The following is an 18,798-nucleotide window of genomic DNA, read 5'->3' as shown; positions in this document are numbered from 1 at the left end:
CTGTACTGCTTGTAGTTGCTTACGTCAATGGTGAACTCTTCACCACAGTTTTTTGTGTTTTTTACAGTATAAATGCTACTGGTGTTTGAACCAGAACTTTGAACTTCAGTCATGGCCTCTATGTGAGACTGCCTGTTGTTCCCAGCTGAAAATCGATTAAATTTATATTATTGTGTCAAAATGATTTGTTTTATTTTATTAACAGATTTCCCTCTAACATATTGGCGAGCTAAGCCAGGAGCTCTACTTTGATCTCACCAACTGCTGGACTGGGGGCCCTGCCTGTCTCCACTAGGTGATTTGTGCACATTTTAAAGAGGTAAGGGAGATGCCTACATTTATGTAAAAATCTCTGATTTCGTGGGGACAGATGGGTCTCAGTGGAAGGTAGTGAGGTGGACAAAGTACGAGGTCTGTTCCTTTTATTTTATAAAGACATTTACAATTTTGACACTGTAATATATGTAATTTTTGTGTTTGCATGCAAGATTGTGTATGAATTGAGATAATATTAAGGGATCCCGGTGGTAAGTCCGGAAGATACAGGGAGCTTGACTAAGTAAGTCAAAAGTGGTCAGGAGTAGTGTTGGACTTGGGGGCTGAGCAATCAGTGTATGTTTTAAAGAACACTCATGTCAACCTAACCCAGATATTAAATCTGGAAGTCACTTTTTTGTTGAAAATAGTGAAAAGTTGTCCCCTCTATGAATCCAGAGGGAAGTGACCAGTAGTATTTTGTTTGCCCTAGTATGAAATTAAGAATTACTGTGTATGTATATTAAAATTTACTGTGTATGTATATGCATGTATAGACAGAAATGTGGCCACATAATAATGTCAATATATAAGTTTGTTATTTAGTGTATAATTTAGGAATAAGTATCAGACCTCCTATTCTTATGAAGGTTAAGTTATAATAGTATACTCAAAAGTAAAGTAATTGACTGGATTGGGCAGGTCCCAAAAAGTCAACTAATTAATTCCACATCCCTGAATTAATTATAAATGTTTATAACAGTCAGGCTGTCGCCCTCTGCAACAGAACTGACCTTAGTAGATTAGCAATATCAATACCATAGAATCATTTTTTTTTAAGTCAGAAGTTTATGTATTTATAGTATATCACCTCTAGGCCTTAAAAACAATCTACATTGACATAGAAGAAATGCCTGTTAGACAATTATAAAAAAATATTCAAAGAACTAATACAAGGACATTATCCTCCAAGTTAAAAGTAGTGTAGTAGCCTCATGAACCCCATAACAAATATTAACACTACTAACTGTTATCCCCATTATGAAACTATAGAGCCTTAAGATTGGAGGCTAGATGAATTATCAAATAGTATAGACTGGGACATACACATATATATTGAAGGTATACAAATAGAAGGAGAAATATCAGCTACTATACATACAAATATATTTAACTACCTTTCATATAGATGTGAACAGGATCTTCACATAATTAGAATAAAAGAGTTTATTTTGAAATGTACAAAACCTGTTGCAGTTGTCTTTCCAAGAGTAAAGCACTCATTTGAAGGCCTCTAAAAATAAATACATTTTGTTTTAATTTTCTCATGTGTGACACTGGAGCCACATTGTGGCCAGAAAGTGAATACATTGAAGTTACTGCAATTTTTCAGTGGAACCTTGGGCAACAGTCACGTGAATTCCCTGCAAAATAACAGACTCATATTTAGCATTAGACCTCCTACTGTATGCATTTATTGGGGACCTCCCAGTGTGGAATTTAGGATATGAGTAATTAATAAACATGTATATAGATCACAATAACATTATTGTTTGTTGTGTCAGGCAAACAAACCACTTAGGCCACACATAAATGCACCTACCATATATATCTATATATAAATGAACAAAGTCTTTCAGAGATTAGGGATATATATATATATATATCTGATAATAGTCTATGTGAAGTCTGGAAATACCATAGGAAGTAAATAGAAGCCCATTTAGAGTGTAAAACATATAGTACAAAAGATTAAGTTCACTAAACAGACATGGGGTCTCCTTTAGAACACGTGGTTAAAGTGTTCTCTTGAGACAGGGACAGGATAGGAAAATACTGTAAGGAATGGCACAAAGCAACATTAAAACTTGCACATGCATGGCCCAAGGAGGGCACACTTGATAATACAATAATAGAACACATGGGCACCTTCCTACAGAGCAAATACAAGGGAAATAAACTAGAGAAAAGGAAGATCACACTAGACCTATGGAGGGTCTTTTGTGAAACAAATATGAATGAGTCAAATACAAAGCCTCAGACCCTCCCTTCGGCTCCTCCACCCCCTATCAAGATGTGCAATTAAGGTTAGGCAGTGCTAAGGTACAGGGCATGTATACATTGCAACCTGGTGCCCCACACTCATTACCCACCTCTTCACATCCCCCTGCTGTGGGATATACAGACCCAGAGTATAGCCCACCATTAGAATCTTTTTCTAAACATAGAGAATATGTTCACCCATCTCCAGGTCCTCAAATGGCCAGTACACCACGGGAAATGTCAGGTGGGGACAGTACTAAACACATAGGGACACTAGATGCCACATTTACACTTTATTTAGAGGATGAGATGTCCCCCACTGGAAAAAATAAAGGTATACCTAATGAGGGATCAAGAGAGGCACAGAGAATGGATGGGGCTAGAAAAAGGGAAGGTGTTTTGAAAAAAAAAAAAACCAGTACTAATATTAAAAATAAGACAAGAAGGTTAGCTTTCACACCACAAAGTTCTCCCACAGAGTACTGGAGGTTCATGTACCCAGGAGCAGAAGAGAATAGTGTAGGCAAGTGGATCACAGAGCAGGAAGATGGATGGGTAGACAAAAGAGCGACTTGGGAAAAGGAGGAAGGGCCCCTGAGGCAGTCAGGGGCCCTCACTAGGCCACAAATGATTAAACAAGAAGGACTAGATGACACAGTCTCCACACACAGCAGCTTAGGTGAAAAAGATCTGGATTTAGAAAAATCTTACAAAGGATCAGAGGGGGCATTAGACGACATCACTGAACATGTTAAAAGAATGTCCCTTTTTGAGGACCATAACAAGGAACAGTCACAATATGCCTGTGAGGGAGAAGAAAACAATAAGACAGGACAGACTTTACAAAAGAAGCCAAGAGAATTACAGAGATTAGTATTTGATGGGGCGCATGCACGCCCATATGAGAGAAAGGGAACATTTGATAAGGCAGGAAAAATGACACTGAGGAAAGACATGGCACATGCATTCCCTGTATGCCCTGGCAATAATTTGACACCCAATTAAATAGTAGCTCAGTATGAAAATAGTTGGTGTAATGTTGTCCCTTTTACTGACAACCTAGCAGGTTGGACAGAAGGATTGGCATCACAGATGACACCATGGCCGCAAGAGGGTTCCTTTGAACCCTGAGACATGGCTAATGCAGAAATGTGCATTTTTTAGGTGCAGGGGATCCTTATTGGGATTATCCCTATATGCAGAAAAGTTTAAGGGTGTGGCAGAGATATGCTTGTAAGTATGACTCTCGTCACCATACTGGCAATAGGACTACAGTCCTGTCACAACTGCCCTTGATATTCAAGGGCCCAGGGGTGCCTCAATATATACCGTGGCTCCAGATGGACAAAGAAAATCTTAAAAAATAGTTGCCACAACATTCTGAGGGTGCTGGGAAATGGATAGCAGCTCTGGAGAAACATATTGCAGGGATTACTCTTGCAATAGGGGACATTAAGAGTTTACTAAGTTCCCTTATAGGAGATGAGACAGACACACTGTTCACAAAGGCAGGAGTAAAGGATGTGACATTGACTAACCCAAAATGTGATGGGGCACCCTTTAATAGAGTAAGGGGAATTGTTTGGAAACAACTGAGGAAAATGTATCCAGACAGGCCAGACATTGGGTCCCTTATGGTACAAGCAATGCAGCCAAATGAGGACCCATCCCAATTCCTTAGCAGAAAGAAGGAAAAATGGACACAGGAAGTGGGGGAGAGTTGGGATGTCACTGGACAGAACGCAATACTATTTTTCAATATAGTGAAAAAGTGTCTGCCAGTTGAAGTACAGGATAAATTAGATAATATAGTTGCCTTAGAGGCCAAACCATAGACAGAGATAGAAGCATACATAATACATTTTTGTAAGAAGAGACAATAAAAGGAAAAGTGAGAGAAAGATAAAATAGAGAAAGCAGCAGCTAAATTGGTCCAGCAGAAACTAGCCAAGAAAACAGAGGAAGGAATTGCCACTGTAATGGCCAGGTGATGACGGCTGTCCTCACCCAAAAGTATCCTTTAGGCCACAAACCAGTTGCATATTTTAGTGGCCTACTTGATTCTGTCATGAAAAGTAATTACCCTTGTGAACAAGCACTAGCCACAGCAGCCTTTGTAGTAGAGAAAAGTGCTCCCATTGTCATGGGTGCACCCTTGACCCTGTATGCTGAACCTGCTGTGTTTGCAATAATTCAGAAAGCTAAAACAACATTAACAACACGGAGAGTATCAGGCTATGAGATAATATTATCACTAACATCCTTGAAGGTGGTTAAATGCCACACAAATCAATCCTGCTACCTTCTTTGCACACCCCATTTCAGACACTGACGATGATGCCCATGATTGTGCCACATATACTCCAGATGAGTGTAGCCAAGCAACAGAAGACTCCATTCCAGGTAGTGTTGTATATTTTGTGGATGAAACTTCCACAATAGATCAGGACACAGGGGTAAGACATACAGGTGCTGCAGTGGTCAGAGCGATGCAGCACAACTCTTCAGACACACTGCAGATAACTGAACAGATAACTTTGCCATCTCAATATTCAGCCCAGGCTGCTGAATTAGTAGCTTTAGGGGCAGCTATCAAACAAGGGGAAGGAGAAACAATAACAGTATACTCTGATTCAGCCTATGTCACTATAACAGTGCATTCCAGCATTATGCGGTGGAATAGACGGGGATTTCTCAAGTCTGATGGAAGCCCTGTCATGCACCGTCCCCTTTTAGAGGACTTGATACAAGCTTTAACACTGCCACATGCAGTTGCAGTAGTGAAATGCGCAGTCCACAATAATGCTCAGATTTTGTGTCCTGTGGAAATGCCCTGGCTGATTGGGCAGCCAAAGATGCAGCAACACACCCTCTTAGTGACACACATACCACAGTTTTGTTAGCTAGTCAAACATTGACACCTTCAGACCCTTTGAATGCATCCAGACATTACACAGAGACAGCTCATCTGCATATAAGAGAGATACAAGAAAATGCACCAGAGCATGAGAAACAGTTGTGGGAAGCCAGAGGATGCACACAGACAGGAACAGATTTAATATACAGACAAATATCAACAGGGAAGCCTGTCATGTCCTAAGCATTGCTACTGATAGCTCTAAACCAGCTACATCTTCCTTCACATACTGCTAGACACAATATGTCCCTCCAAATACGTCAGGATTGGTTTGTCACTTACTTACATGAGATTATTATAATGTACACACACACCTGCACAGTGTGCCAGCAGTATTCACCAAATCCCACCTCTAAGGTAATAGCTTCTACAATACCTCGCCCACAAGGTCCCTTTAAGGAACTGCACATTGACTACATTGATATGATTGACAGATGCAATCATTATTGCTATCTTATAGTTGTAGTCTGCCCATTCTCAAGGTGGATTGAAGCAGGACCTTGAGTTCACCATAATGCTAAGTCTGTTAACCCTCTTTGCTTTGAGAAATACCCCAGGATCAGAGCACTATTTGACTCCTCATCAAATAGTGACAGGTAGAACAATGAGCACATTTGTGCCACCAACCAGACATAAGTTGGAGACTGAGAGTGCACCTGAAGTTGTACAAACTGAAATGAATGAATACATGTCTGAGCTAACCAAAGTTGCAAAGTTCTTCTCTAAACAGGTTACACGTGCAGCCAAGAAGCGCGCCAACACATCTCCTGTAAAGCATCAACAAACACCATTACCTTTGGGAACTTTAGCAATTTTGCAAGACAATGGAAGAACTGCAAATTTAATGGACCCTTCCCAGTGCCATCCATCCCTTTGGACACCGAGCAGGAAAAAGAGGGGGGAGAACAGGAGAAGCAACCGGAGTAAAACCTCCCTCTAAAGCCTCAATCTTAGACAATTCTTCTTTTAAGTTATGTATTTTATGTTTGTTTTTCCTCCTCGTTGCACTGATTTTGCTGCTTTTAGCGCCCTTGGATATTTTAATTATATCAATTATTACACGCATGCGTAGAACTGTTGATAATGATACTGACCATCACCCTCGCCATATTGCTTTGTTTGACAATGTGTGGTATCAGCACATGCACAGTATAGGCACATCCACATCCAACACCAGTTGTTATGTATGCTCTCTCATCCCCCATGCTGCTGGAGTAGATAAATTGCATCTCCCTAAAAAGGTATCCCCAAACATTACACATTGTCTCCTGCACCTATTTTTATGCAGAATGAGAGCACAGCTACAGCCAACTCATGTTAGTCCTGTGACTGCACGAGCTAAACCCCTGCTTCCTGATTGCGCAGGCAGGCCAGTTATTAGTATCACAAGATCAGTATTTGCCCATGATAAATGGTACAGAGACACAAGGTCCACTAAGCTTTAATAAGATAATAGGCCAGTGTCAGGAAATATGGGATGCGAACATACAGAGATATACATGGACAGGGACTACCATACAACCTAGAATAGCAATGAAATTAACACAGTTTTCTCTTTGTTTCAGAGGGAATGGGACAATAAAGGTGGGGAGTAACCTCAACTGCAACATCACCACCTACAACGCTGATATGCAGGGCGGCACCTTCAGCCTGATGGATCACTACTGGATGTGTGGGGCCCGGCTCCACATGCAACTACCCCCAAACTGGAATGGCCTCTGCTCCCTAGTAACTTTGCACACCCCCTCCCTGGTGATACCAGGTGTGGACATCTCTCAGTTACATGACCATCCCATGAGCCGTCCAACAACCTTGCTTCACCATTACCGGACAAAACGAGCTGCTGAGTTTCTTGTAACTGAAGTGTGGAAAGACGTTCCACAGGAACATAGACTATTTAATGATGCCCAAATATTTTTTGGTAGCATCCTACCATTCATTCATTCATTCAGGCGAAGGCAACTGCACGCTGGCTGCAGATCACGCACTTTGAATTGATGAAGACCATAAATGCAATTGAAGATGGGTTCAATGCTATCAAGGAAGAACTTCGAGCCCTTAGGCTGATGTTAATGCAACACAGATATGTATTTGATTTAATGATGGCCATGGAAGGAGGGGTGTGTAAGAAGATTGGATCTTTATGTGCCGGCCAATGATGCGGACAATGGGACATTAACTCAGGTCATTCAGACATTGCATGATCTACAAAAGAAAATGATCGATGAGGGGGGTGCCCCTGATGGGTGGTTCGAGGGCTGGATCGAATGGGTGCCGTCCTGGATGTCGGGGTTGTTCAAGGCCTTGTTGCCTTTGATTGTGTTGTTGCTTTTGATGTGTCTTATTTTTCAGGTAATAATAGCATGTTGCAAAAGGATGACAGCTAAATTGGGAGGGACAGAGTAGTGGGTATGTGACGATTCCCCTAGTTTCATTAGTAGATGGGAAGGTAGGAAAAGTAGTTGAATAATCAACTAGAGGGAGGAATGAGGTAGGAAGAATAGGAATACATCACATACAAACAAACATAAGTTCCCAAATCCCAATACAAACATTTTAGGCTAGATAGTTGTAAACCAATGTAAGTAGTGAAAGGTTTAATACATGACATGTTAAAAAAGACAGACTGTGGGATCAATAGAAAAGGCAGGTCATATTTAGGACAAACAAACACTTGTTACTTAGGAAACATATACACATGCTGCATTGTTAAGTTAGCTGTGCTGAAACACATAAGAGGCCCAAGCCACATTAGAATGAGAGTTTTTCTTTAAAGCTGCACCAACTGTTGCTTTCAAAATGTTCACTTAGCATGAACAGGGTGAAACAGAAGGGTGTATCCTTCCTTAGCACAGGGGTCCTAAAAACCACAAGTCATTCATATTGTGTTAAGGGGAACTGTGTAAAGGGTCAGATAAGTATTTGCAAGGGAGGGCTACCATGAGCAGCACGCAACATATAATCTCTTGTTGTGCAGAAAGATAGACATGGTGAATGACGTCACTGTAACTTGCCCACCCATGAGGCCAACAAGTGCAAGTGCTTCTTTCCAGAGGCACCTCATTATCTTATCTGTACTGCTTGTAGTTGCTTACGTCAATGGTGAACTCTTCACCACAGTTTTTTGTGTTTTTTACAGTATAAATGCTACTGGTGTTTGAACCAGAACTTTGAACTTCAGTCATGGCCTCTATGTGAGACTGCCTGTTGTTCCCAGCTGAAAATCGATTAAATTTATATTATTGTGTCAAAATGATTTGTTTTATTTTATTAACAGATTTCCCTCTAACATAACTATGTGCTTGGCAAACCTGCTGCTCCTGATTACTGCTGGGTCTGTCCTCGGTTCGAAACACTCTCGGCATTACGCACCACCAATTTGTAATGGTGACAAGACCGTGCATGATTGTACATTAATTACGTCTACCACTGGTATCTCAGTTTTAATAAGCCATGCGCAGCCCTCTCATTACACTGATGTTATGATAAATTACACAAGGTGATTAGGACCCTGCACCCCACTTGAGCCCATCGTCTTGAAGACCTATTGTTTTCTTTAATCCTGCCCAGGGAACGTCGGACCGATGTTACAGTCACCGAATCCAGGGAGTTCCTGCAGACCCTGCTCCCCTTTTCACAAAGTTAGCCAGACAGATGTTTCTATCTACTCGGGTCTGCCACGAAATATTTGAAATGTCAACATGTGCCAAATACATTCCGTGAAAACATTTGTGAATGTTGAAGTGGTTCTTTAAAAAAAAAAAGAGTTGGAATATTTTTATACTTGTACACAGTTTTTGTGAATCCTTTTGACCTGTGTTCTCTCAGCTTGGTGTTTCTTATCTTCATTTTTTTAAATTTATTTATATTTTTACCGCGCTTTCTGTTGTTGCTGCCTTTTTAATGCATTTTGCATAGCGGAATAGTCGGGCCACAAGCATAATGTTTTTTTTTTTCCAGCCGCACTGTTTACTGAATTATTATGGCTTTGCCACATGACCCACCATCTGCTGTACATTTTCCAGATTGTCACGAAAACATTGCTTCAACCTCACCTGGCTCAAAAATTACTAAAATGTGTCAACGTATTTTGCTGCACAATGGAAAGCTCTTCACAAAGGTTGACGGTCACATTTCTTCTGTTTTTAGCTGCATTCCAACAACACACTGGTACTACTGATGTGAACTCTTTGCCAGGATAGTGCTAACGTGTAAAACGACGAGGTAATGTTTTCACAAAATGTATTAGGTGCTCATTTTATCAAAACGAACACTACATAACAGCAAAGCTCTATATTTTTATGTCAAAGCAAACATTGCACAAAGTAGTCTTTGGCTCTGAGGGGACTGCTTGTTGTGCGGGTGTGCAAGAGAAGAATGCTATCACTTAGGCATATAAAAGAATGGTTGAAGTAGGATGACTCTGCACCATGCTGTAGGCCCTGGTGGAAGAAAGCAACATTCTATAGCAGTCCAATGGGTGGAAAGGGCTGATTGAAAGCCCCTGTGAAAATGTACATATATTTTCATTACAAATAAAAGGCCTTGGCTAACACAGACCCTACTAGGTTATTTTTTTTTTATTACAGTATTATTTTGTGACTATTTTTAATTGTTTTGTAAAACTCGATCATGTGACAAATTCCATCTTCAAAGCATGGGTGATGTAAAGCTATAACAATTTCACAAACCTGCACAGACTGCCCACAGGGTCTTTCTATTCATAATGTGATGGTTGGAAAAGGGTGTTTTTTGGGGTGGTTTTGTTTCTACCCTGCACTGTTTCACTCTATACCACTTCACTGTACTCTGAAATAATCTACTCTGTGCCACTCCACCCTACACTACTGCAGTCTATGCTGCACCACTCCGCTCTGCACCACTCTACTCTGTACCACTCTATGCCACTGTACTCTATGCCAATGCACTCTACACCACTTTACTAAAAAATGATGCACTTTATGCCACTGCACTCTACATAATTTACTCTGCACCCCTGCACTCAAGACCATTATACTCTATTCTGCAACACTATATGCCACTGAACTCTACACTACTCTAAAAATACTCCATTCCACTGCACTATGCGCCAATCCACTATACATCACTGCATTCTGTGACAGTCTAATCTGCACTCTGCCACTAGACTATTTCATTCTACTCTATGCCACTGAACTGCACTCTACTCCGTATCACTCTACACTATACCACTGCACTTTATCCTGCACCACTTCACTCAATGCCACCACACACTATGCCAATTCACTTTAAGCCACTCTAATCTGTTCTGCACCACTGCACTGTACAATACTGCACACTGTGGCACTCTATGCCACAGCACTCTACACCGAAACATTCTACTCTATGCCAATGAACCCTACACCTCTGTATTCCACTCTTCACTATTCCACTCCTCTCTATGCAGCTGCACTGAACACCACTGAACACTATGCCAATGCATTCTACACCGCTTTACCCACAACCAGTACATTGTATCCCACTGTACAGCACTATCCACTACTCTGCCACACTCTACAACACTGTACTCTACAGTACTGCACTGTATGCCACTTCACTCTAAGCCACTGAACTCTACACCACTGCACCAATGCAATCTATGCCACACCTGTGCACTCTGTGCCACTCTACTCTATATGTTGCATCACTCTGCACTATGCCACTGCACTCTACATTGCGTTACTCAAAACCAATGCTCTCTAAACCACTGCACTCTATGCCAACTACTTTGCCCCACTGCATTCTATGCTACTGTACTCTGCAGCACTCTATGCAAGTGGCTCCTAACCTTTTGACTTCTGCGGACCCCCCACTTTGTCATTACTGGAACCCGGGGACGCCACTGAATCATTATTGGAATTCAGTAACCCCCACAGAGTCATTAATGGAAGCCGGTGACCTAGGCCTATACATTGTCGATGATTAGAACTGCAAAATAATACACAAAAAGTACATAAGCAATCATTCCATCAAACACATACACAAATGATAACACATTTTATTTAATTTACAAATAAAATAAAAATAAAATTTTTAATTGTAATAGGAAGTTTGGAGCTTTTCTAAATTCAATTGAAGTCACCCATCGTCCATTGTATGTTCTGTGTGATGCACATGCACTGTTCCCGCAAATCGATGTGAGGATACTAATTTAATTTTTAGCCTCCAAATTCATTGAGAGTACATTTAACATTTTTGAATTGTACACTTATCCACTTTATTTATATGCACTTTATTAATCTGTTAATATTAGTTAATTTTCTAAGCAGTCAAGGACCCCCGGGGAGGCTTCACAGACCACCGCGTTTTTCCCGGACCACAGGTTTGGAACCACTGCTTTATGCCATTGCGTGTGATGCCACTTTACATCATTGCGCTCTGCATCACTGCACTGTATGCTGCTCTGCACCACTGAACGGAATGCCACTGCTCTCCAAAGCACTACTCAGCAACACCCTATGCCAATACACTCTACACCACCACACTCTACTCTTCAAGACTGCACACTATGCTAGTCTGTACCACTCATCTCTATGCCACTACTCTATGCCACTCTAGTCTACTCTTTGCCACTGAACTCTACAACACTGCACTCTATGCCACTCATCTCTGCACCCTATCCCGCACCACTGCACTTTACCCTGCACCATCTTACTCTTAAACAGTCTACTGTACAACACTGCACTCTGCACCACCCTGCACTGCTCCCCTTCATTGCAGTCTACACCACTGCAATCTACGCTGCATCGCTTCACTCTACTCTGTACCACTCTATGCCAATGTACTCGACACCACATTACTCAAAAGCACTGCACTCTACACCACTGTATTTTATGCCACTTCATTCTAGCCCACTCTACTCTCTACAACACTCCATCCCATGATGCTCTACTACATTAAACTGTACTCTATAGCACTCTAAGATTCTACTCCACTCTACAAAACTCTAAGCAACTCCCTCTAAACCACTCCATGTCACTTTACTCCCCTCTATTCTACAACACACTACTTCATTCTACACCACTGCACCACTTCACTCTACACCACTCGAGGCCACTGTGCCATTCTACTCTGACACTCTATGCCACTCCTGTCTAAAAAAAAATCTACTTCGCTTTACACCACTCTACACCACCCCAGTATTCTCTGCACCATTCCACAACACTGACACTTTACTCCACACTATGCCACTCCAGTCTACGATACTCCAACCTACTCAACTCTACACCACCCCAGAACTCTTGAAGCCACTTCATAACACCCCACCCCACTCTACTCCACAACACTCTACTCCACTTCACTCCACACCACTAACTTTTAGCCTTGCTGAGCAGCTGCCAAGCTGATGTACAGCATGGCTAAAACCTACTGGCAAAAGCCAATAGCTCTTGCATAGGCCAGACCTATTGGTTTGCCAATGGTTGTTTTCTTTAGCACTCCAGCAGAATGCATGTTTTCTTGCTGTTCCTCACTTACTGCCCTTTAAATGATTTACAGCCGTTCATCAGGTGCTGCATGTTGCCCCTCTTCCACTACCCACAGCTTATTTATTGCTTGCTTCTCATCCCTGTTTGTTTTTGCTTTTTATTTATTCCCCTTCCTCAAGCTCCTCTGTTGCTACTCTTCCCGCTACCTATTGACCATATGCATTTACTACTATCATCCTCCCCTCCATTGCTCTCCTCATGTCACAGTCCTTAAAAAATATTTTCACTTTTTTTTATGGCCTAGCAGCTCCTATTTGCTGGCTGGCCCGCTCTGTTTTCAACAGCTTTTTACTACATATTTTGATATTTACCTTCCCTCCAATTGGAGTTCTCATCTTGCAATTGTAAACAAAACAATAAATAAAACTGTGGCCGTTTCATGCAGAATTGACATGCATGCATGATGATACAAGCATGCATATGTCATCCTTCTTGGCCACTGTATTATTATGATTTGCACACATGACAATGGCACGCTCATCATTTCACTCTTTTTCAGATTTTTCTATTTTTCCCAGTACTGCAGACCATTGGCAAGTCCATTTGGTTGCAAATGTGACACCTATTGGCTTTGCCAATGTTTGTTTTTATAGAGGTAATCTGCTCTTCCAGCAAACTAATAAAACTGTGGATTTCTTAACTTCCTGGATATGTCCAACAAGATGTATCCATTACTACTCAAGCTCATCCTAGAATAATACATACCCCTACCGAAATTGCAATGCAGTAATGCAGTCAGAACCAATCGTAGGGTAATACATCCTCAAATCCTCATTGATTAGTACAGTCCCATACTAAAGGTATCCTGGGATTATCCTTGAGTAGTGGAGCCTCATTCTGCACTCATCTCAAGATCATTCTGTAATAATACAGGCCCATCTTGAAATACTCATAAGATCATCATGGAGTAATGCAACCTAATCCTGAAATCATCCTGGGATCATCCTGTAGTAGTAAAAGATCATCACATGTTTTCCACTAAAGTAATCAGGAACTAATCATGGAGTAGTTTCTCTGATGACTTTAGAGTCATCTCATTTAAATATTTCACCCTATACACATACTTCAGGATGGCCTGTGATGACTTCCCCAGATAATTACAAGAATAGCCCAGCTGAAGTCATCAGATGACTCCCGAATGACTCCAGGATGATCTTCCTTTTTGACCTGGGATTGGCATAAGTGGTAGGGGGGCACAGGTGGTCTTGGACTGGTTTACGGTGCGTATGTCTTTGTCTCCCTGTGCTTTGTTTGTTATATGAGAAGCATTTTGTGGGAATGGCTTGAGAAGCGAAGATGGCAGGCGGACTTAATTTGAAAGAGCTCCGCCACGAGACCCAGTTTATGCTCTAATTATTCGCCTGCAGGTGAAGCAAACGAGGGCTGTACGAGGGAAATCAGCCAGCAGCATGCCCTGGATCTGCTGTATGACCCGGCGGCCGTTAAAAGTAACCGGAACCCATTGTGCAGCAAGCGGGTGCCGCTGAAGAGCGGGGCCTGCTGGCGCAAAGCAAGGAGGAAGCCGTCCGACCAGTGAGTGGGGGAAGTTGGCGGAGGGGGGATCCGGAAACAGTGCTCCCCTGCAGCGAGTGGCGGCCGCGGTAACTGGAGATGCAGCCGCTGCCCCCTGTGATGATCTTGATGGCTGCAGAGGGCGGCAGAGGCCTACGAGGCTGAAGGGGTGGTCAGCCCCCCAGCATGCAAGTAAAGAGAAGGCTGCCAGGGCGTGTCTTGGGGCGGTGGAGTTAAGGATCGGGTACAGAGCGGTCCCTATGGGTGCGGCTATGCCACTGGAGCACCTGCGGAGCCACCGGAAGAGTTGGGAGGAAACCAGGCCTTGATGCGGGCCTCACGCAATCGGCCTACTGAAGCGAGGCATAGAGCGGAGTTGCCTGTGGGCGGTTCAACCCACAGAGAAGGGGAAAAGGAGACAATACATCCCTGACCTCCCGAGAGAAACGGGTGAGCGCTGCTGGAGGACACGGTCACCCTCTGGGTCCGATCCGGACGTGGGGGAGTCAGGAGAGAGCCCCGCTCAGTTTGACCTAGAGCTGGACTGGCCTGCTCCTCCCTTTTGAAAGGTGTTCCGGGGAGAGAATACTGGACTGTACCAACATGGGTTGCTCCCCACTACGTCAGGACATTTTGATGCCTAGTGATCCCCAAGAATGAGAGGTGTGGAGGAGGGCTGCTGGTGACACGTCTGTCCCATCTTAGGCAGTAGAGATCAGCTTTTGTTGCTGTGCTTCGTGAGGAGCAGCTGGGGGGGTAACAGCTGAACTGCTTCGTCTGTCATTGCCCCTGGCCTTACCGCATTGGTGCAGTGGAATGTGTGCTGGTCGCCACGGTGGGACACCAGTGGAGGTGGCACCTGAATTGCATCATCCTAAGGGCTGAGAGGTGTGGAGGCGGGCCGCTGGTGACACGCCTGTCCCATCATAGACAGAAGAGGTCGGCTATCATTGATGTGCTGGGTGAGGAGTGGCTGGGGGGGGTAACAGCTGAACTCCTTCGCCTGTCATTGCCCCTGGCATTACTGTGTTGGTGCAGTGGAATGTGCACTGGTCGCCACAGTGGGACACCAGCGGAGGTGGCACCTGAGTTGCACCATCCTAAGGGCTGAGGCACCGGAGCAAATACAGTGGTGTGACGCTGCGGAACTGAGCAATTGGCGGCAACCGCTGTGCAATAAACAATGATCTGTCAGATCGTGGAGATTGGAGAGACCTGTCCACAGACCCCTGAAACATGGAGCGGTTGCACTCCAGGACGGGCAGTGGCTCATCAGCCCCGAGCACTGGCTCTCCAACATCAATGGACCATAAACTGAATGTGGTGCTGGATGCAGTGGGGCATCTTGGTACATCTTTGGATCAAACCAGAACATTTCTGGAGCATACGATCGACACTGTGGTGACTGATCTCAATTTTCTCCATGCGGACCACCTAAAACTGGCAGACAAAATACACACCATGGAACACATCTTGCACGAACTTCCCCCAAAACCCAACGAGTGGAAACTTCTGTGCAGTCTTTGCTTGAGAGGGTAGTCACCCTAGAGCATAGAGTGGATGACTCAGAGTGACGCTCCCAGAGAAATAACATTCGAGTAGTGGGCCTGCCAGAGGGGGTTGAATGAAGTGACCCTCTGTCCTACGTATAAAAGTGGACAAAGGAACTGATCCCCCCTGGGGCACTCATGCCATTTTTCACTGTGGAGCGGGCTTGCGCCCTCTTCTGTTCTGCTTACTTCATTACACAGACATAGACTCCATACTACATGAAGCAAGGGCACTACAAATCATCCAAGTTGACAATGCTAAGGTCATGCTGTTTTCCGACTATACTATGGCTGTGCAGAAAGAGAAGAGCTCTTTCTTATCTGTGAAATGCCAGCTCCGGCACCTTAATTTGAAGTATTCTCTCCTTTATCCAGCAAAACTTCGGGTTGTGGCACATGGACAGTTGAGATTTTTTGTTACACCTGAGGCACTTCGGGAATGGCTGGAGGCAACGGATCAGGCACGAAGAACTATATCACCAAAGACTTGCGGCAGAGCGCGGTGAACGCAGTCTGACCGTCGGCGGAACAGAGGACACCGCGGAGCCTCTTCCCAACGATCGTCACATGCTTCTGACCTCAAACAGATCATACAGGAATGATGAAGTGCATTGCAGACAGCGGCGGCCATAGGAGAGATGTTGCGGATCTCAGATCTGGAGGAGGGAACTGGAGAGGTCGGCAGTGAAGACTTGTCCATGAACGGTGATGGTTCAGAGGCAGAGACCGTGACCTCACCTGACGTGACACCACAGACAGCAGATGAAATTGTGTGAGATGTCAAATCAGATTAATACTACTGCAGCTGCATTTCCATACTACTGTTATAAATAGCAGTTATATATAGTCGCATAACTGACGATCACTTGACTGCCTTGGGTCTCTGGAAGATGCCCTAATAGCCCCGCTCTTGATCCCACTCCTTCTTGCTTGGCTACTCCCTGCTGGCAGCCTGCTTCTCACCCCAGTGATGCCTCTCCCCTCCCTTCCTTTTATTTCTTCCCATTTGCAGAAGTGGGGTACATTCCCTGATTGGGGAGGCTGTATAAAGGGCAATGTTAAATTCCTATGCGATGCCTGCCTAACAGTGATAGTCGACAGGGACCTTCACTCTTGTCAAACCCCCTTATAGGCACTTTCTTCCTTATTCCTTAGTTGAACCAAACTGAGAAGTTTGGAAGTTTAGGTGGAAGCCGTTTGTCTTTCTGCCCTTATGGTATTCACACTATATGTTTTAGAGGCACTTGCTCTTGTTTTGCCGCATTGGTTTGTTGATAAATGGAGCCTCTACATTTGCCTTTCCCCTCCAACCTACCCACCACCCATTAGGTGCTCCAGTGACTGCTCTATATCTGGACCTGACGCTGCTCGTCCACAGACCACCAATGCCCCGACTAACATTCTCTCATGGAATGTGAGAGGTATACACACACCAGCACGGAGATGCACTATTTACTCATACCTCAAAAGACATTCCATTCACATTAGATTTTTGCAGGAAAAGCTCCTCACAATTACAGAGGCTACTAGGTTGCTGAGGCACTGGCACGGACAGCTATTTGCAACCCATTTTTCCTCTTAAGCTACGGGGGCCTCTCATATGGGTTAAACCAGGTACCCCCTTCCTGGCTGAGGAGCAGGTAATTGACGTTGATGGTCAATATGTATTCATACGCGGTCGTTTAGATGGCCGGTCGTTAATTTTAAGATCTATCTATGCGCCAAACACAGAACAAGCTTCATTTTTGCACAAATTGTCTGGCGTGCTGTCCTGCTGGAATGGTATCCTGTGGCTTATGGGGGGAGACTTTAACAGCGTCTTTGACCTGGAACTGGACCATTCCTTCCTGCCCATACCTACGGCACCTGCAATATATGCTGCAAGCTTGCAGCATAACTGACTCTAGCATTGGCACTAGACAGACGTTTGGCACCACCGACACAGCCAGGACCGTTTATACTCATACTAATCTGCCCCACACAACTTACACATGCTGTTAGACAGAGTCCTCTGCAACAACAACCTAATATGCACTGTATTGCACACGGACTACCTGGGCCGCATCCACTCTGACCATAATCCACAATACGTACAGTTGCCAGACGACAACCTTGCTCCTGCCATACCCGCTTTACATATAAGGCCTGAGGCACTGAAGGACCCCCCTTTCATGAGTCTCTCAATTGAGCTATCACGGAATACTTCAACACCAATGACCAGACTGCCTCATTGAGGCGCCTAGAATGGGACGCATTCAAAGTCACACTGCAGGGCCACTGTTTGGGTGTACAATGAAACATGCGCAAGTCTATTGAAGCGGACGTAACACGGATGGAGGAAACTCTTAAATCAAGAAAAATACATGCTACAAGATCCAGAGGGGTGCGTGCCCTGGCGGGCAGCCACACAGAACAAATATCCCTGTTGGAGCACCTGCACTGCCTTAATTAATCGGTTAGGTCGATTGTTGGCATGGCTGATACGTCAAGTGCGCACCACCGCCCCAATAATGGCGTTACACTCTGTGGCGGGTTACTTGCTGCACACCCAATGGGAAATACACAATGAGTTTACACATTACTATACACACATGTACCAATCTACGGTGTCGGCGAGTCCTGCAGACTACGATGCATTCCTCACTTCACCTCCTTTGCCTCGCCTTACAGATGTGCAGCGAGAGGAATTGGAGGAACCACTTACACCGACCGAGCTACAGGAGAGTATATTTGCTCTCGTCACTGGTCAGACCCCGGGCCTGGATAGCCTCCCAACTGAATTTTAGAAAGCTTACGTCCCTACCATCGACCCTCACCTACTGAGAGTGCATGAGGAGGTGCTCTCTGTGGCCACACTCTCCTCTTCTCAGTGTGAGGCGCTGCTGATCTTCCTTCCAAAACCTGCCCATGCCCAACCATGTTGGGCTCCTATAGACTGCTGGCTATGCTCAACATGGATTATAAAATACTGGCCAAAGCGCTTGCGACGCGCTTGGCGCCTTTTGTCTCCACATTG

This window comes from Pleurodeles waltl, chromosome 6, assembly GCF_031143425.1.
Source record: "Pleurodeles waltl isolate 20211129_DDA chromosome 6, aPleWal1.hap1.20221129, whole genome shotgun sequence".
NCBI classification, from domain to species: Eukaryota; Metazoa; Chordata; class Amphibia; order Caudata; family Salamandridae; genus Pleurodeles; species Pleurodeles waltl.
Note: the sequence above shows the minus strand (reverse complement) of the source record.